The sequence below is a fragment of the Anopheles funestus genome (genome assembly GCF_943734845.2).
Source record: "Anopheles funestus chromosome X unlocalized genomic scaffold, idAnoFuneDA-416_04 X_unloc_60, whole genome shotgun sequence".
In the NCBI taxonomy this organism is placed as follows: domain Eukaryota; kingdom Metazoa; phylum Arthropoda; class Insecta; order Diptera; family Culicidae; genus Anopheles; species Anopheles funestus.
This window is the reverse complement of record NW_026045188.1, coordinates 132,501-153,472: the sequence shown is the minus strand read 5'-3', so window position 1 is coordinate 153,472 and position 20,972 is coordinate 132,501. Positions and strand designations below refer to the sequence as shown.

Genomic DNA, 20,972 nt, shown 5'->3' with positions numbered 1-20,972 from the left:
GACACTAGACGGGCTGCTCGCCATAGTGTTCTATTGTGGCACGCTCCACCCTGAAGTTTGGTTTGTTGTATATCAAGGAATTGATAGGCACTCAAGAATGTGTGCATCGGCCGGGTTTAATCGTCCGACGCGCAATATGCGTTCAACTTATCGGTGTTCATGTGTCCTGCAGTTCACATTGTGACGCGCATTTAGCTGCGGTCTTCATCGATCCATGAGCCGAGTGATCCCCTGCCTAGGGTTTTATAGTAAGGTTCCCAATGTAACACAATCCCGGTGGTACGTCCAAAGACTAACTTTCTGACTAAGTTGTCTTTATTACCCAATAGTCCCAGGCCTTGTGACTTGTGGCTCATGTCTACGCCCATGGCCACCATTCGCTAAGATAGTTTTGAAGTCACTTTGAAGGCCCAGGAACAACTCTCTTAGCACATCGGTTAACCTGACGCCGCAGTCAACTCATGTGCTTGGATCGGATCGAGCTATTGAGTATTGGGCCTGCATACTCGCTCATCCGTATCCTTTGCGTACCGCCCCATGGCCCTTGTATGTCTGCACCACAGTTCCTGTTCGTTCCGTGCCTATGGCCGGATACGTATTGCACATCGGTATACCTGTCGCTACTCAGGCAACTCGTGTGCGTGGATTGGATCGAGAACATGGTGTGTGCCCCATGTTATAATTGATAGTCCATATCCACTTTATAGGTTAAAGTCATAAGTTGTGATTGCACAACCATTCTTCATAAGAGTTTAATCACTCTTCAACTAACTTTCGTTCTGGTGTCTTGGTATCAAATCGCGTAAGACACAAGATTCTACTGGCCAAATAGAATCTAGCACATTGGTTAACCTGGCGCCGCAGTCAACTCATGTGCTTGGATCGGATCGAGCTATTGAGTATTGGGCCTGCATACTCGCTCATCCGTATCCTTTGCGTACCGCCCCATGGCCCCGTCCTTAGAGTTAATGACTAGTAGGCTTAACTCTTTGTATGTCTGCACCACAGTTCCCGTTCGTTCCGTGCCGTGGCCGGATACGTATTGCACATCGGTATACCTGTCGCTACTCAGGCAACTCGTGTGCGTGGATTGGATCGAGCTCATGGGGTGTGTAGAGATTCCATGTTATAATTGCAAGTCCATATCCACTTTATAGGTTAAAGTCATAAGTTGTGATTGCACAACCATACTTCATAAGAGTTTAATAACTCTTCAACTAACTTTCGTTCTGGTGTCTTGGTATCAAATCGCATAAGACACAAGATTCTACTGGCCAAATAGAATCTAGCACATTGGTTAACCTGGCGCCGCAGTCAACTCATGTGCTTGGATCGGATCGAGCTATTGAGTATTGGGCCTGCATACTCGCTCATCCGTATCCTTTGCGTACCGCCCCATGGCCCCGTCCTTAGAGTTAATGACTAATAGGCTTAACTCTTTGTATGTCTGCACCACAGTTCCCGTTCGTTCCGTGCCGTGGCCGGATACGTATTGCACAACAGTAGATACCATCACCTGACGTATCTAACACACCACTATTGTAACTCGTAGTCGAAGGACCTTTCAAGTGCCTGATGGCCAGGGGAGCTCTTACACGGCACGGAGACACAGTGATGCTCGCCCATCACAGTGTACAACGATCGAGTTTGCTTAAGTGTCTGGGTACCTACACACCAGACACAATGCAATGGCCACGGATCCACACAAGGCACATCACATGCAGAAAGCTTCACCAGATTATGACACATACCACACTCTTGTAACTCGTCGTCGAAGGGGCGTTCAAAGTGCCTTACGGCTAGGGGAGATCTAGCACGGCACGGAGACACAGTGATGGTTGCCCATCAAAGTGTACAACGATCGAGTTTGCTTTCCGCGCAAGCGTTCTAAGTGTCTGGGTACCTACACACCAGACACAATGCAATGGCCACGGATCCACACAAGGCACATCACAGCAGAAAGCTTCACCAGATTCTGACACATACCACACTCTTGTAACTCGTCGTCGAAGGGGCGTTCAAAGTGCCTTACGGCTAGGGGGGATCTAGCACGGCACGGAGACACAGTGATGGTCACCCATCAAAGTGTACAACGATCGAGTTTGCTTTCCGCGCAAGCGTTCTAAGTGTCTGGGTATCTAAGCACCAGACACAATGCAATGGCCACGGATCCACACAAGGCACATCACATGCAGAAAGCTTCACCAGATTCTGACACATACCACACACATGCAACTCGTCGTCGAAGGGGCGTTCAAGTGCCTTACGGCTAGGGGAGATCTAGCTCGGCACGGGGACACAGTGATGGTCACCCATCAAAGTGTACAACGAACGAGTTGGCTTTCAACAAATTCTGACACATAGCAAGCGAGCGACCGAGCTACACCGAAGGCAGCCCATGGTTGGTCACTCGCGGACGATCATCAGTAATGATCCTTCCGCAGGTTCACCTACGGAAACCTTGTTACGACTTTTACTTCCTCTAAATCATCAAGTTCGGTCAACTTCAGCCATGCCAGCTGCAGCTCACGAAGGAACCGCGGAAGGTAAGCCTCCAGAAACCTCACTAAATAATCCATCGGTAGTAGCGACGGGCGGTGTGTACAAAGGGCAGGGACGTAATCAGCACTAGCTAATGACTAGTGCTTACTAGAAATTCCAGGTTCATGGGGACCGTTGCAGTCCCCAATCCCGACTAGATGGGCATTTTAGTGATTTCCCGTTCCTCTCGGAATGGGGGCGCCTATTGGCGAGAACACGCTGCGACCCACATTGTAGCACGCGTGCAGCCCAGAACATCTAAGGGCATCACGGACCTGTTATCGCTCATTCTCAGCTTGCTAAACACAAGTTGTCCCGCTAAGCAGGGCAAACGTAGCCGACGACCGCCCGTGAAGGCGCCGCCCGGCTGTAACGTCAGGTGCGCCCGGAGGCGCACTGCTGACAGCGTTCTAGTTAGCATGTTTGAGTCACGTTCGTTATCGGAATTAACCAGACAAATCATTCCACGAACTAAGAACGGCCATGCACCACTACCCTTAAATTTGAGAAAGAGCTATCAATCTGTCTTACCTCGATAAGTTTGGACCTGGTAAATTTTCCCGTGTTGAGTCAAATTAAGCCGCAAGCTCCACTTCTTGTGGTGCCCTTCCGTCAATTCCTTTAAGTTTCAACTTTGCAACCATACTTCCCCCGGAACCCGATTTTGGTTTCCCGGAAGCGACTGAGAGCACCGAATAGGGGTAGCGTCTCCCAATTGCTAATTGGCATCGTTTACGGTTAGAACTAGGGCGGTATCTAATCGCCTTCGATCCTCTAACTTTCGTTCTTGATTAAAGAAAGCATCCATGGCAAACGCTTTCGCTTCAGTTGGTCCTACGACGGTCTACGAATTTCACCTCTCGCGCCGTAATACCAATGCCCCCAACTACTTCTGTTAATCATTACCTCTAGGTTTCTGACAAACCAACGAAATCGTATAAACCGAGGTCATATTCCATTATTCCATGCAAGATTATTCTCGGCCAACGCCAACCCCACGGGGGGGCCGGACGCTTTGTCTTAGCCTGCTTTGAGCACTCTAATTTGTTCAAGGTAAATGTGAGTATCTTGAGCACCATGAGGAGCCCGTGCCGGAGTTAACCGGTAGCACGGTACTCGTTCACAGAGTAACGCCCAAGTACACCATTGTGAGTCGCAGCCGTGAGCGCGCGCACGAACGGCCCCGGCGTGTAACCGGGCGCCCGTGGCGGTCACGTGTCTGGACGGGCAATCAACTTCGAACGTTTTAACCGCAACAACTTTAATATACGCTAGTGGAGCTGGAATTACCGCGGCTGCTGGCACCAGACTTGCCCTCCACTTGATCCTTGTTGAAGGATTTATACTCAACTCATTCCAATTATGGACCATCGTTAGAGAGGTCCATATTGTTATTTCTCGTCACTACCTCCCCGTACTGGGATTGGGTAATTTACGCGCCTGCTGCCTTCCTTGGATGTGGTAGCCATTTCTCAGGCTCCCTCTCCGGAATCGAACCCTGATTCCCCGTTACCCGTCGCAACCATGGTAGTCCTCTACACTACCATCAATAGTTGATAGGGCAGACATTTGAAAGATCTGTCGTCAGTCGACAAGCGACCATACGATCTGCGTCCTTATCCAGACTTCAACTCAAGCCGCCCGGAGGCGATTGGTTTAACTAATAAGTGCACCAGTTCAGCTACCCGCGAGGGCAACAGTCCCGGCATGTTGCATGTATTAGCTCTGGATTTTCCACAGTTATCCAAGTAACTAGTGGTAGGATGATCTTGTGAATTATAGCTGTTATACTGAGCCTTATGCGGTTTCACATTCATTTATGTTTGTACTTAGACATGCATGGCTTAACCTTTGAGACAAGCGTATATTACTGGTAGGATCAACCAGAATTCGTTCCACTACAGACACACACTCGCTTAGTGGGAAATAAATTTCCACACAACTCTCTCTCTCTAGAACCATATGGAATGGCTCTTTGGTGTTGGGTAAGGCACCAATTTGTTGGGGTGTAACGGTCACCACCAACTTTAAGTTTGTTAGGGCACAACGGAAACCACTAACTAAACTTTAGGAAACTAAATTTCCTCACACATTATCTCTCACCATATTAGCACTAGGTGCTATCCACGATTGTACAACGTTTCAACTCTTGAATCGACCGTAGGGCCGCGGAATTGCTTCCGGGCCCCTATTCTCGCTATTAATTGTTCATCTCTTTCAATACATCGAGTTCGTTCCATTGGGTAGTTCGCATGGCGAACGTTTTGATGCAGCCCCCTGGGGGACCACGGCACTTTACACCGGGTATGGTGTATGCGCAACCTACAGATAACAATAAACCCCTTATGCGTGTGTAAACCGATGTTGGGCTGCTCAACATCTTTCATGGTTACATCACTTGCACCAGAACCCACGGTGCCGATTTGGTAATATGTTGTACATTTACTCTCAAGATGTACGCTTCGGCCCCTTATTCAGGGGCTCAAGCTATTACCAGCAAGAACAATCCTCATCCAGACTTGAACTCGAAACACCCGGAGGCGAACGGTTTAACTAATAAGTGCACCAGTCTTGAATCCATGCGTCGGTGGAAACAATGCCGGCGTGTTGCATGTATTAGCTCTGAACTTAGCGAGTGATTGCCTTGCAGCTGTCATACTGAGCGTAGAGCGTGATTATCGCTCACTTGAACCATGTTGAATGGCTCTTTGGTGTAGGGTAAGGCACCAATTTGTTGGGGCACAACGAAACCACCAACTTAAGACTTGCTTATAGGCATTTCAACGTTTTCAACTCTTAAATCGACCGTGTTTCATTATCATCTCTTCTTCTTATTAAATGCATCGAGTTCGTTCCATTGGGTAGTTCGCGTGGCGAACGGTTTGATGCAGCCCCCCGGGGGGGACCACGGCACTTTACACCGGGCATGGTGTATGCGCAACCTACAGATCACCAATATATTTGTGATCGATAATGCACACTTCTTACACGACTGACCAGTCGACAGCGCTGCCTTCCTATTATGCGTGTGTAAACCGATGTTGGGCTGCTCAACATCTTTCACGGTTACATCACTTGCACCCGAACCCATGGTGCCGATTTGGTAATATGTTGTACATGGTCTCAAGATGCACGCTTCGACCCCTTATTCAGGGGCTCAAGCTATTACCAGCAAGATCAATCCTCATCCAGACTTGAACTCGAAACACCCGGAGGCGAACGGTTTAACTAATAAGTGCACCAGTCTTGAATCCATGCGTCGGTGGAAACAATGCCGGCATGTTGCATGTATTAGCTCTGAACATAGCGAGTGATTGCCTTGTAGCTGTCGAACTGAGCGTAGAATGTGATTATCGCTCACTTGAAAGGGTCAAGCCCTTTCGAGTCGTCCGGTTTTTACGCCAGACGACTCGGTTCACCATCTTTCGGGAAGGGACCGTCTCGGTCGCAAGCTGCTCCGGTCCCCAAACAACCTGCGACAAATGATAGGAAATGCCGACATCAATACGTGTTCAGTTTGGTTTATCGCTCATAGGTCTTTTTGACCATCGATCCCTGATTATAACTCTCAATTAAACAGTCAGGAGAGTAAGGCATGCCCATCGATATCTCATCGACAGGCGATACCGCAAGAACGGCCAACGACACATCAGGTGATCGATTATTGCTACGACTTTTGCTTAATCGTTTCCACTCCTTAGAGAAAGAAACCCCCGGGGACCGTCTCGGTCGCAAGCTGCTCCGGTCCCTAAACAACCTGCGACAAATGATAGGAAATGCCGACATCAATATGTGTTCAGTTTGGTTTATCGCTCATTGGTCTGTTTGACCATCGATCCCTGATTAAACTCTCAGTAATCCAGTCGGTAGAGTAAGGCATGCCCATCGATATCTCATCGACAGGCGATACCGCATGAACGGCCAACGACACATCAGAGGATCGTATCTTGCTACAACTCTTGCTTAATAGTTTCCACTCCTTGGAGAAAGAAACCCCCGGGGACCGTCTCGGCCGCAAGTTGCTCCGGTCCCTAAACAACCTGCGGCATCAAATGATAGGAAAAGCCGACATCAATACGTGTTCAGTTTGGTTTATCGCTCATAGGTCTGTTTGACCATCGATCCTAGAATTCAACTTTCGAGTAAGGCATGCCCGTCGATATCTCATCGATAGGCGATACCGGTAGAACGGCCAACGACACACATCTAGGATCGCATTTACTCTTCCTTGGATGGATAACCAATACCCTAGGACCGTTTCATCGCGAGCTGCTCCGGTCCTCAAACAACTCGCGAACCACCGATAGGATGATATTAGGAATGGCCGACTTTCATCCTTTAACTCTCAGTTCTGCTTACCAAAACATAGGTACTTGGACCTTAAAGACCACTATATGTTCCCCGATCGGGGGCAATCGGAACGTCTATCCATCATCAACATCGTTTCACTCATTCCGAACCACCAAATTGGACAGACAGTACCATATTCACCAACCGATTGCTTCAACTTCGCAAACTGTATGGTAAGTTCTACTAATTTCACATCTTACCATCGACTAATAGTGCATAAATCCACTTGGAAATCACTTTTCCTTGGTCCTCGGACCTTCTACGACAACGTCCAACAAATATCCGAAGTCGTTTCCCAACTTAGACCAAGCATTTCGTATCTTTACTTCTAATCGATTTTTTCTCTCATAATTGACGATCAAAATCTAAAAACCACATTTTGAGCCAGAAGCAGTCGTCCGATCGTCCTGGGGGTAGTCTCAATCGATTTAGAAGGGCCCAATTCATAAAGATACGTACTCAGTCAAATTCATGCTTCTGGCTCACCTACCCCCTATATAGAAAACGAAAGCGTACAGGCGTGGAAAACGTGCCATTTTTCTCCATCACGGACTTTTTTTTTCTCGTTGCACCGACTCTAGTAAAAAAGTGAAATTTTTTACTAGTTACCAACTTTTGCAAATTATCATCGGATATCACTTTTCATGGTCTATAGTAAGTTCTTATCACGTTTTAGTAGTTTTTGAAAAAAAAATTTTTTTGAACTTTTCAAAATTTTTCAAAACAAAGTTTTTGTAGGCGGTTTTGTGTATGGAGGGTTACTAGTCTCGGGGTCACTGTTTGACCAAAAAACCACTATATATCATTCGAAAGGTAATTTCAAGGGCTACAAAAAATTGTTCTACGACACCCCCTTCCGACGTCTAGTATTCGAGTTATTGGCCAAAAACCATTACTTGAGCGATTTTTCGTTCAGGGTACCCGACTCTAGTAAAAAAGTGAAATTTTTCTCGATTGACCAAGTGTTGCAAATGACCATCGGATTTCACTTTTTATGGTCTATAGTGAGTTCTGATCACGATTTGGTACTTTTTGAAAAAATTTTTTTGACGCACTTTTCAAAATTTTGCAAAACCAAAACTTTTTAGGCGGTTTTGTGTATGGAGGGTTACTAGTCTCGGGGTCACTGTTTGACCAAAAAACCACTATATATCATTCGAAAGGTAATTTCAAGGGCTACAAAAAATTGTTCTACGGCACCCCCCTCCGACGTCTAGTATTCGAGTTATTGGCCAAAAACCGCAACTATAGCGGTTTTTCGTACAGGGTACCCGACTCTAGTAAAATGATGCGATTTTTACTAGTCTAGGAACTTTTTGGTCAAAAAATCAAGTATATGTCATTCGATAGATAATTTCAAGGGCTACCAAAAATTGTTCCACGACACCCCCCTGCGACGTCTAGTATTCGAGTTATTAGCCAAAAACCGCAACTTAAGCGGTTTTTCGTCCAGGGTACCCGACTCTAGTAAAATGATGCGATTTTTACTAGTCTAGGGAACTTTTTGGCCAAAAATCAAGTATATGTCATTCGATAGATAATTTCAAGGGCTACCAAAAATTGTTCCACGACACCCCCCTCCGACGTCTAGTATTAGAGTTATTAGCCAAAAACCGCAACTATAGCGGTTTTTCGTCCAGGGTACCCGACTCTAGTAAAATGATGCGATTTTTACTAGTCTAGGGAACTTTTTGGCCAAAAATCAAGTATATGTCATTCGATAGATAATTTCAAGGGCTACCAAAAATTGTTCCACGACACCCCCCTGCGACGTCTAGTATTCGAGTTATTAGCCAAAAACCGCAATTATAGCGGTTTTTCGTCCAGGGTACCCGACTCTAGTAAAATGATGCGATTTTTACTAGTCTAGGGAACTTTTTGGCCAAAAATCAAGTATATGTCATTCGATAGATAATTTCAAGGGCTACCAAAAATTGTTCCACGACACCCCCCTGCGACGTCTAGTATTCGAGTTATTAGCCAAAAACCGCAATTATAGCGGTTTTTCGTCCAGGGTACCCGACTCTAGTAAAATGATGCGATTTTTACTAGTCTAGGGAACTTTTTGGCCAAAAATCAAGTATATGTCATTCGATCGATAATTTCAAGGGCTACCAAAAATTGTTCCATGACACCCCCCTGCGACGTCTAGTATTCGAGTTATGGGCCAAAAACCATTCATACTTGAGCATTTTGCTCATTTTGCCTGTACGGGTACCGGGGACTAGTAAAATCAGGCCAATTTTACTAGAGTAGGGGTCCTTTTTGGTCAAAAAAACAACTTTTGCTCGTTCGATAGGGAATCGATAGGGCAACAAAAAATCGTTCTACGACCCCCCCTTCCGATGTCTAGTATTCGAGTTATGGGCCAAAAACAGTTTATAGCTAATTTTTCACTCGATTTTTCACCAAGTATCGCACATTACTCCGGTTCTATACATTGGATCGTCAATCTTTAAGATTTTATGGGTAGTTCCAACTGTTTGCTACATTTCATCCATACATCACCAACCGATTCAATGTCTGTGCTAGAAGTTATTAGAGGAATAAAAAAATTTACCCTTGGCTTTGGACCGTACAATTTTACCCATTTTTGGCCCATATTTGCCCCATAGCTCCGCCGGTATCCAAGATATGGCCACACTTTCTTCTGGCCATGGGTAGATGGCACTTGTGGCTAGATTTCTTCCATGCACCACTAATCGCTACCATGTCTGTGGCCGGAGCTATTCACGAAAGCGCCTCGCGCACTTGGTCGGATTTTTGGTCCAACTTGCACCATTTTTGGCCCATATTTGCCCCATAGCTCCGCCGGTATCCAAGATATGGCCACACTTTCTTCTGGCCATGGGTAGATGGCACTTGCGGCTAGATTTCTTCCATGCACCACTAATCGCTACCATGTCTGTGGCCGGAGCTATTCACGAAAGCGCCTCGCGCACTTGGTCGGATTTTTGGTCCAACTTGCACCATTTTTGGCCCATATTTGCCCCATAGCTCCGCCGGTATCCAAGATATGGCCACACTTTCTTCTGGCCATGGGTAGATGGCACTTGTGGCTAGATTTCTTCCATGCACCACTAATCGCTGCCATGTCTCTGGCCGGAGCTATTCGACGAACAACCATCGCATTTACCTAGGTACTTTTTCGGATTTTTGGTCCAACTTGCACCATTTTTGGCCCATATTTGCCCCATAGCTCCGCCGGTATCCAAGATATGGCCACACTTTCTTCTGGCCATGGGTAGATGGCACTTGTGGCTAGATTTCTTCCATGCACCACTAATCGCTACCATGTCTGTGGCCGGAGCTATTCACGAAAGCGCCTCGCGCACTTGGTCGGATTTTTGGTCCAACTTCACCATTTTTGGCCCATATTTGCCCCATAGCTCCGCCGGTATCCAAGATAGCGCCACACTTTCTTCTGGCCATGGGTAGATGGCACTTGTGGCTAGATTTCTTCCATGCACCACTAATCGCTACCATGTCTGTGGCCGGAGCTATTCGACGAACAACCATCGCATTTACCTAGGTACTTTTTCGGATTTTTGGTCCAACTTGCACCATTTTTGGCCCATATTTGCCCCATAGCTCCGCCGGTATCCAAGATATGGCCACACTTTCTTCTGGCCATGGGTAGATGGCACTTGTGGCTAGATTTCTTCCATGCACCACTAATCGCTACCATGTCTGTGGCCGGAGCTATTCGACGAACAACCATCGCATTTACCTAGGTACTTTTTCGGATTTTTGGTCCAACTTGCACCATTTTTGGCCCATATTTGCCCCATAGCTCCGCCGGTATCCAAGATATGGCCACACTTTCTTCTGGCCATGGCTAGATGGCACTTGTGGCTAGATTTCTTCCATGCACCACTAATCGCTACCATGTCTGTGGCCGGAGCTATTCACGAAAGCGCCTCGCGCACTTGGTCGGATTTTTGGTCCAACTTCACCATTTTTGGCCCATATTTGCCCCATAGCTCCGCCGGTATCCAAGATAGCGCCACACTTTCTTCTGGCCATGGGTAGATGGCACTTGTGGCTAGATTTCTTCCATGCACCACTAATCGCTACCATGTCTGTGGCCGGAGCTATTCGACGAACAACCATCGCATTTACCTAGGTACTTTTTCGGATTTTTGGTCCAACTTGCACCATTTTTGGCCCATATTTGCCCCATAGCTCCGCCGGTATCCAAGATATGGCCACACTTTCTTCTGGCCATGGCTAGATGGCACTTGTGGCTAGATTTCTTCCATGCACCACTAATCGCTACCATGTCTGTGGCCGGAGCTATTCACGAAAGCGCCTCGCGCACTTGGTCGGATTTTTGGTCCACCTGGCACCATTTTTGGCCCATATTTGCCCCATAGCTCCGCCGGTATCCAAGATAGCGCCACACTTTCTTCTGGCCATGGGTAGATGGCACTTGTGGCTAGATTTCTTCCATGCACCACTAATCGCTACCATGTCTGTGGCCGGAGCTATTCGACGAACAACCATCGCATTTACCTAGGTACTTTTTCGGATTTTTGGTCCAACTTGCACCATTTTTGGCCCATATTTGCCCCATAGCTCCGCCGGTATCCAAGATATGGCCACACTTTCTTCTGGCCATGGCTAGATGGCACTTGTGGCTAGATTTCTTCCATGCACCACTAATCGCTACCATGTCTGTGGCCGGAGCTATTCACGAAAGCGCCTCGCGCACTTGGTCGGATTTTTGGTCCAACTTCACCATTTTTGGCCCATATTTGCCCCATAGCTCCGCCGGTATCCAAGATAGCGCCACACTTTCTTCTGGCCATGGGTAGATGGCACTTGTGGCTAGATTTCTTCCATGCACCACTAATCGCTACCATGTCTGTGGCCGGAGCTATTCGACGAACAACCATCGCATTTACCTAGGTACTTTTTCGGATTTTTGGTCCAACTTGCACCATTTTTGGCCCATATTTGCCCCATAGCTCCGCCGGTATCCAAGATATGGCCACACTTTCTTCTGGCCATGGCTAGATGGCACTTGTGGCTAGATTTCTTCCATGCACCACTAATCGCTACCATGTCTGTGGCCGGAGCTATTCACGAAAGCGCCTCGCGCACTTGGTCGGATTTTTGGTCCAACTTGCACCATTTTTGGCCCATATTTGCCCCATAGCTCCGCCGGTATCCAAGATAGCGCCACACTTTCTTCTGGCCATGGGTAGATGGCACTTGTGGCTAGATTTCTTCCATGCACCACTAATCGCTACCATGTCTGTGGCCGGAGCTATTCGACGAACAACCATCGCATTCACCTTCTCGTTGCACTTCTTCGGGAATTTGGTGCAACCAAGTTTTCACTATAACTTGGTCATTTTCCGTCCATCGGACATGCGGTTTTGGGTGTCGATACTTGACACCGCCCGCTACAATATGTTCCTCCACGACCATGTGGTCCGATGCTTCCAACAGGAGCTATTCGAGGATTACCGATTTTTCACCATTAAAAATGCTCAATTTTGCACCAACTTTTGCCTATAACTCAGGCTGTATCGATCGGATCTTCAATCTTGAAAAAGTTTTGGATAGGTGGCACCAAATGCTACATTTCGTTCTTCCACGTCAACTTTGTCCGATGTCTAGCAAAAAAGTTATTCGCGAACCAAGTCCAGAACCCATGCAATGGCTGCCCTCATTGCATACATCACGGCGGTTAACTCTCGTTACTCTATACCGTGGACTTGGTACTTTTTCAGGCATTCGTTGCTACTTCTCGGTTCATGATATTCGTTTACGGTCTTCACTAGGGCATTTGGTGCTCCTTATCGGTTCATGATATTCGTTTACGGTCTTCACTAGGGCATTTGGTGCTCCTTATCGGTTCATGATATTCGTTTACGGTCTTCACTAGGGCATTTGGTGCTCCTTCTCGGTTCATGATATTCGTTTACGGTCTTCACTAGGGCATTTGGTACTGGGCTTCCCACTTTCTACTGATCGATCCATACTCACTTGCGTGCACCTAGCCTAGGAAGGTTTCCTATGGCTTCCCATCTTTCTACTGATCGATCCATACTCACTTGCGTGCACCTAGCCTAGGAAGGTTTCCTATGGCTTCCCATCTTTCTACTGATCGATCCATACTCACTTGCGTGCACCTAGCCTAGGAAGGTTTCCTTGGGCTTCCCATCTTTCTACTGATCGATCCATACTCACTTGCGTGCACCTAGCCTAGGAAGGTTTCCTATGGCTTCCCATCTTTCTACTGATCGATCCATACTCACTTGCGTGCACCTAGCCTAGGAAGGTTTCCTATGGCTTCCCATCTTTCTACTGATCGATCCATACTCACTTGCGTGCACCTAGCCTAGGAAGGTTTCCTTGGGCTTCCCATCTTTCTACTGATCGATCCATACTCACTTGCGTGCACCTAGCCTAGGAAGGTTTCCTTGGGCTTCCCATCTTTCTACTGATCGATCCATACTCACTTGCGTGCACCTAGCCTAGGAAGGTTTCCTATGGCTTCCCATCTTTCTACTGATCGATCCATACTCACTTGCGTGCACCTAGCCTAGGAAGGTTTCCTATGGCTTCCCATCTTTCTACTGATCGATCCATACTCACTTGCGTGCACCTAGCCTAGGAAGGTTTCCTTGGGCTTCCCATCTTTCTACTGATCGATCCATACTCACTTGCGTGCACCTAGCCTAGGAAGGTTTCCTTGGGCTTCCCATCTTTCTACTGATCGATCCATACTCACTTGCGTGCACCTAGCCTAGGAAGGTTTCCTATGGCTTCCCATCTTTCTACTGATCGATCCATACTCACTTGCGTGCACCTAGCCTAGGAAGGTTTCCCTTTGGTACCGACTTCCATCTACGCACTCGATATAACCTAGGTACTTGGTACCGATGATGGTTAACACTCAAGCATTTCTTGCATCCTGCGTGCAAGGTACCAATTTTCACTTCTCAGGTGCGTTTATGAGCCCGCATTAATCCAATATCGCTCTGATGGCCTTTCTTATTATTTCATCCGATAGCCCTTGCCAAAAGCTACCAAAAGTTCCTCCACGGCCATGTGCTCCGACGCTTAGTTTAGGAAATATTCGAAAAAATTCAAAATAGGAAGCATTTTCTTATTGGAAAATCACCTTAAATCGATGGCCATTTTTTGGGCAAAAACTTTAACGTCTTCCCGACTTTGCGGGAATTGCGAATTTTAGGCACCCAGAGAAAATCTTTTACTTTAAGGGGGCGGCCGCGAAGTTGCCCAAAGTCTCGGACACAAAAATTCTCAAGTTCCCCACTCTAGTAAATCGCCCTATGAGTATCTCCTGGCCCGCGAGCTCTGCGAGCGGGCCAGCTTCGGCGATTTTTGCCTTTTCGCCTAGGCGGTTCTTCTACGAAATTGGTCCACAGCTTTTGCTCAGAAAGCTAGCATTTGTTGCAACAGTTAGGTACTTGGTACCACATTTTGGTATCCATTTGGGCATTTGTGGCAACTACTCGGTACTTTGGCCCACATTTCGCTCTACTCGGGCTTCTATGGTGGTACTTGTCGGTACTTCTGGCCAACTTAGGCCAATTGGGTGCAACTTGTGGGTACTCTGTGGGTACTTTAGGGCATATTGTGTCTTTCGGGTGAACCTTCGCGATACTTCATGGGTAATGATGGCCACCTTAGGAACATTCAGTGCAACCTTTGGGCCTAAGGAAATTTGTCCAACTCTTTGGACTTAGAAAATTTTCTGGACTTAGAAAATTTTCTGGACTTGTAAAAATTTTCAAATGTTCAATTTGGCCCACACTTCGCTCTACTCGGGCCTCTATGGTGCTACTTGGCGGTACTTTTGGCCAACTTAGGCCAATTGGGTGCTCTTTGTGGATTCTCTATCGGTACTTTTGGCCAACTTAGGCCAATGGGGTGCTATATGTGGGTGCTCTATCGGTACTTTTGGCCATGTTAGGCCCATTCGGTGCTATATGTGGGTGCTCTATCGGTACTTTTGGCCATGTTAGGCCCATTCGGTGCTATATGTGGGTGCTCTATCGGTACTTTTGGCCATGTTAGGCCCACTCGGTGCTATTTGTGGGTACTCTATCGGTACTTTTGGCCAACTTAGGCCCATTCGGTGCTATTTGTGGGTACTCTATCAGTACTTTTGGCCAACTTAGGCCAACTCAGTGCTACTTGTGGGTACTCTATCGGTACTTTTGGCCAACATAGTCCAATTGGGTGCTACTTGTGGGTGCTCTATCGGTACTTTTGGCCAACTTAGGCCAACTGGGTGCTATTTGTGGGTACTCTATCGGTACTTTTGGCCAACATAGGCCAATTGGGTGCTACTTTTGGGTACTCTATCGGTACTTTTGGCCAACTTAGGCCAACTGGGTGCTATTTGTGGGTGCTCTATCGGTACTTTTGGCCATGTTAGGCCCACTCGGTGCTATTTGTGGGTACTCTATCGGTACTTTTGGCCAACTTAGGCCAATTGGGTGCTATTTGTGGGTACTCTATCGGTACTTTTGGCCAACATAGGCCAATTGGGTGCTACTTGTGGGTGCTCTATCGGTACTTTTGGCCAACTTAGGCCAACTGGGTGCTATTTGTGGGTACTCTATCGGTACTTTTGGCCAACTTAGGCCAACTCAGTGCTTCTTGTGGGTGCTCTATCGGTACTTTTGGCCAACTTAGGCCAACTGGGTGCTATTTGTGGGTACTCTATCGGTACTTTTGGCCAACTTAGGCCAACTCAGTGCTTCTTGTGGGTACTCTATCGGTACTTTTGGCCAACTTAGGCCCATTCGGTGCTATTTGTGGGTACTCTATCGGTACTTTTGGCCAACTTAGGCCAACTCAGTGCTACTTGTGGGTACTCTATCGGTACTTTTGGCCAACTTAGGCCAACGCGGTGCTATTTGTGGGTACTCTATCGGTACTTTGGGACATATTATGTCCTTCGGGTGAACCTTCTCGATACCTCATGGGTACTTGTGGCCAACTTAGGAAAATTCAGTGCAACCTATGGGCCTTTGGAAATTGCTCCAACACTTTGGACTTAGAAAATTTTCTGGACTTAGAAAATTTTTTGGACTTAGAAAAATTTTCAACTTCTGTATCTTCTTCATCAAGTTCCATTTTGTGGGACTTAGAAAATTTTCTGGACTTAGAAAATTTTTTGGACTTAGGAAATTTTTCAACACTTGTAAAATTTTTGTTCCTTCTTTGAAGAAGAATACTTTCCACTATTAGCTTCTTTCTCTTTTTCTTCTTAGTTGTCTTCTTATTTTCGGTCCGAGAGCGCCGACACTTGTAAAATTATCTAAGTCCGAAGACTTTTGGAATGAACCAAAAGTCAACGAACACAATACATCAACCCTATCAACATCAAGTGGCAACCCGAAGGAAGCGCAGCGGCCAGCCCATGTACAACGCGAAGTTGTAGCATGCAACCGACCAACCGCTAACCTCCAACGGCACTCAATGTATTCGTTACACATGGGCGCACCTGCACCACACTGTCGTGACCATCCAACGAGCCGTCGGTTCGGTCGTGTGTTACAAGCACCCCATCACATAGGCATAGAGTCACCACACAGTGTTCTTCAACACTCTCGTCACATGGTGCAAGTCACGGTACGCACCACCAATGTGCACTGGTTGGCCAATTCCAGCACACACGGGGCGCGCACGCGCAAGCACTAACCACCAAGCATGGGTCGCCTGAGAGGATCGATGCGAACGCATCTCTACAACTTGAAGCTCCCAGCCTGTAGTCCCGTCGTTTGCGGGCGGTCGTAGGTGTCGAAACTAGTGATATCCACAGTCGGCAAGCTCGTCCACCGGTGTTCCCAACATGTATGGTACTAACACGTGCAGCGCGAACCCGCCCTTTGCGGCCTAGTAGTAAGCGGGGATGAGACGCCAGTGTGCCAATGGACAGCACGGACGGTTCTCGGAGGGTTGTTAGGCCCGCTAGCTTACGACCACCTAATGGGTATAAGAAGCGCTATCAGCTCGGATTGGATACGACCTTAGAGGCGTTCAGGCATAATCCAGCGGACGTAGCGTCATACCATAGTCCGTTCGAACTAGTATTGAGCCAGTGGTCCGTACCTGTGGTTCCTCTCGTACTGCACAGGAATTCCGTTAAGATAGCGACAAACAATGCACACCAGTAGGGTAAAACTAACCTGTCTCACGACGGTCTAAACCCAGCTCACGTTCCCTTGAAAGGGTGAACAATCCTACGCTTGGTAAATTTTGCTTTACAATGATAGGAAGAGCCGACATCGAAGGATCAAAAAGCCACGTCGCTATGAACGCTTGGCGGCCACAAGCCAGTTATCCCTGTGTGACGTTCGAGCAGTCGAGCACTTTAGACGTGTCTTCCGTGCGCTCCGCAAATTTGGCGAAAATTTTGTGAAAATATTGTACAGAAGGCGTTTACTTCGTGTATAATCGATCATTTAAGTGGAAAACTGCGATATTTTGGTGAAAACCGGACGAAAATCGGGTTAAAATTAGCGATTTTGTGTGTAAACAACTCCTCCATACATTTTGTATGGGGGAAGTTTTTTATGTGATTTTACGCATTAAAAGACGTTTTGTGAATGCAAATGCTGACTATTTTGCAAGTGGCCACGGCCATTTAGTGAATAATATCGATTTTGGACGATTTCCGGCGAGTTTGGGTGAAAAACTTTGGTGGCAAAATAGTGCATACAAAAAACAACAACAACATCAGTGTGTTTTGAAGGTGCACAAAAATCAGGGCCAATTGGTCCGGATTTGTTGTAAATCGACAGATATAGTGCCCCTGAGTGCCCATATAGCGAAAACCGGGTGAAAATTGGACGATTTTTGATAAAAAAGTGCAGTGCAAAAAAGTGCGTGTGGTGCTACCGCTGGGGCACGTGGTCGTGGAAGCCGGTTTTATTACAAAACCCTGAATAACTCGGCCAATTTTCGGTCGATTTGCCCGCGGTTTTCACTGTTGGACTTGTTTTAGTGTGTGCAACACGAATCCGCAATAAAAAATTGGAAAATCGCGAAAAATTTTTTGACATTTCTTCGATTTTCCAAATACGACCCAGCGGACAAAAATCGATTGACAGGCAGTTCCCAGGTGACAAATTTTGAATTTGGTCAGTACTGCACGAAAACTGCTCGAATTGCGGAAGGTGGCTAGAAAATTCGGGGAAGTCGAGTAGGGTGCGCTACTGCTCGAAACTGGTCGATTCGACCACTTCCTTCGAAATCAAAACTGCTCGAATTTTTCGAAATTTCCGGAAACGTTCAGAAAAATTCGGAAACGGTCCTGATAAATCGTGGAACGATCTAACGTGACGAAACACCACCTCTCTGAACGATTTTACTGCTCGAATACCATTTCTGCTGAGGTGGTTCTCACGGGGCAGTCCGCTGCTGGCGTCCTCCCGTGAGGAGGAGTAAATCCAGCTTTAAAGCGCGGGAACGGTCGGAAAGTGTCTTTCGACCATGACGGAGCCACGCACGCTCCGGACGAGGCAGGGCAGTGTGGATCAGGCCAGGTCCACAGTAAGCCGACCATCGACATCTACGGAGCCTCGTGTGCTGCTCACGAAGCTGGCAGAAACAACAACTAGCGAGCAGCGACAGGCGGAATTAACGGCAGTAATTGAGCGGTTCCAGGAGCAAGTTGGGGCCCTCACTGCCGAGGTGACGATGCTGCGGGTACAGCTGCAGGAAAGCGAGCGTCGTTCTGAGCTGCAGCAGAAGACGGCGGAGCAGAGGGAGCAGGACCTGCGTGGGGACCTGGCTTTTTTGAGAACGATGCTGCATGAGGAGCGCCAGGCGATGCAGGCGCTCATAGCGCAGACGTTTGGCGTAACCACGCAAAGTCAAGCGCAGCAGCAGCACGGTGAGCAGCAGCAGCAGCAACAACATCATCGCCTGCAGCAGCAGCAGCAGCGACAGCAGGGTGCGGTGACGGCTTCGGTGGTGCCGTCTCCGGACCAGGAAGGCGGCTCCTGGGCTGGGGTGGTGAGCCGTAAGTCGGCACGTCAACCGGCACGCACGCAGCAGCAGCAACAGCGGCAGCGGCAGCAGGGGCTGCAGACACGACAGCAGCAGCAGCAGGGGCAGCAGGAGCCGCAGCAACTGCAGCAGCAGCAGGGATCGGGCATGGAGACGGCTACGGTGGTGCCGTCTCTCGACCACGAAGGCGACTCTTGGACAGAGGTGGTGCGCCGTAAGCCGGCACGCCAGCAACCGGGCCGGCAGCAGCAGCAGTGGCAGCAGCGGCAACAATCGCATCAACAACAACCGCGTCGATTGGCCCCACGAAGCCAGGCTGCTAAGCCGAAACAGAGCAGGCCTGATGCCATCGAGGTTGCTCCGGGAGAGGGGCAAACGTGGGCAGATGTTTACCGGCTGGTGCGAACGGCACCAGAATTGGAAAAAATCCAGCAGGCGCTGGGAGTAGGACGGCGGACGACGCGTGACCGACTGGTCATGGACATCAAGGAGGGCGAGAATGCTCAAGAAATCATTGAGCTGGTGCAGGAAGTCTGCACGAAAGCGGAAACTCCATCGTCCGCACGCCTGGTAACTGAGACGGTGGAAATGAAATTCGTCGAGGTCGACCCTTTAGCGGAAGCCTTGGACGTGGCGAAGGCGGTAGAAGGTTTGACGCTGGAGAAGGTGTCGGAGTCTGCCGTCCATCTGACGGAGTTCTGGAATGGCACGCAGGTGGCCTATGTGCGAGTGTCGGCCAGGGCGGCGGAGAAGCTGGACCAGCAGTATGTCAGAATCTCGCACACGTCCTGCCTGGCAACGAAGGTTCCACCACCAACGCGGAACCAGCTGCGATGCTACAGGTGTCTGGAATACGGACACAGGAAGGTCACCTGCAAGAGCGAGAAGGACCTTTCAACAGCCTGCTTCCGCTGTGGCCAGCCGGGTCATGTGACCCGAACCTGTGTAGCAAACATCAGTTGTGCGGTCTGCAAGGGTCCGCATCGGGTGGGACATCCGTCCTGTCCTCGACATTAAAGGTCCTGCAAATTAACATCGGGCGTAGCAGATCAGCGCAGGACCTGATGCTGCAAACGGCACGCGAGCAGGGAGTGGACGTCGTCATTGCCTGCGAATTATACAAGCCGCCGCGGGATAACGGCAGATGGGTGGTGGACGAGGCGCAGAGTGTGGCAGTAGTAGCCACCGGGGCGTACCCCATTCAACGCTTATGGGAATGCGCTCATCCCGGGCTGGTGGTGGCCACAGTGGCAGGGGTCACATTTGCAAGCTGCTACGCCTCGCCGAACATCGGGTTAGCGGACTTCGAGGCCTATCTTGAGGCCGTGGAGATGGCCTTGGTGGGACATCAACATCTGGTGATGGCTGGTGATCTGAACGCGTGGAACACGGACTGGGGGAGTGCCCGCACAACATCCAAAGGGCACACGCTCAAGGGCGTAATCGAACACCTGCAGTTGGAGATTCTCAACCGCGGCAACATGCCCACTTTTAAGGGCAACGGGGTTGCGCGAGAGAGTATCGTGGATGTTTCGTTTGCGAGTCCATCGGTCGCACTAGCGGATTCCTGGAAGGTCAGTCAGCGCTACTCCTACAGTGACCACCGGTATGTGGAGTTTTCCGTGGGCGTTCCTGGAGCACGGACCACACAACGGCAGCGTGCGCTTCAACATCAAACGATGCAGCAGTCTAGTGGTGAGGGCATCGCGCAACATGCGGGAGTACGCTGGAAGACCTCGCTATTCAACAGGGAGCGATACCAGGAGGCGATTGCGGATTGTCGGCTAGCCGAAGCAGACACACCTGACGCGCTGATTGGAGCGTTAACTTCAGCTTGTGACAGGACGATGGCGAGAGTGGGCCCGGCGAAATTCCATCAGCCGCCGAAGCTCTATTGGTGGACCCCGGAACTGGGGCTCTTGCGTCGTGAGTGCGAGGAGGCCGAGGAGAGGCTCGGGGTTGCCACGCAGTTAGCAGATCGCGAGGTGGCAACGGCTCGACTTCATGACCTTCGCAGACAGCTGCAGCGCGGAATCCAGGAGAGCCGGAACGAGAAGCTTCAGGAGTTGATCGAC

At 48.7% G+C, this 20,972-nt stretch overlaps 1 non-coding gene across 1 annotated transcript; it reads right to left on the bottom strand.

Annotated features, from left to right (window-relative positions):
- Nucleotides 1–85: 85 nt before the first annotated feature.
- On the bottom strand, nt 86–243 carry LOC125773878 (5.8S ribosomal RNA). The gene has a single exon (XR_007420442.1). It is a non-coding gene; the product is annotated as a 5.8S ribosomal RNA (ribosomal RNA).
- Between the last annotated feature and the right edge of the window lie 20,729 nt (nt 244–20,972).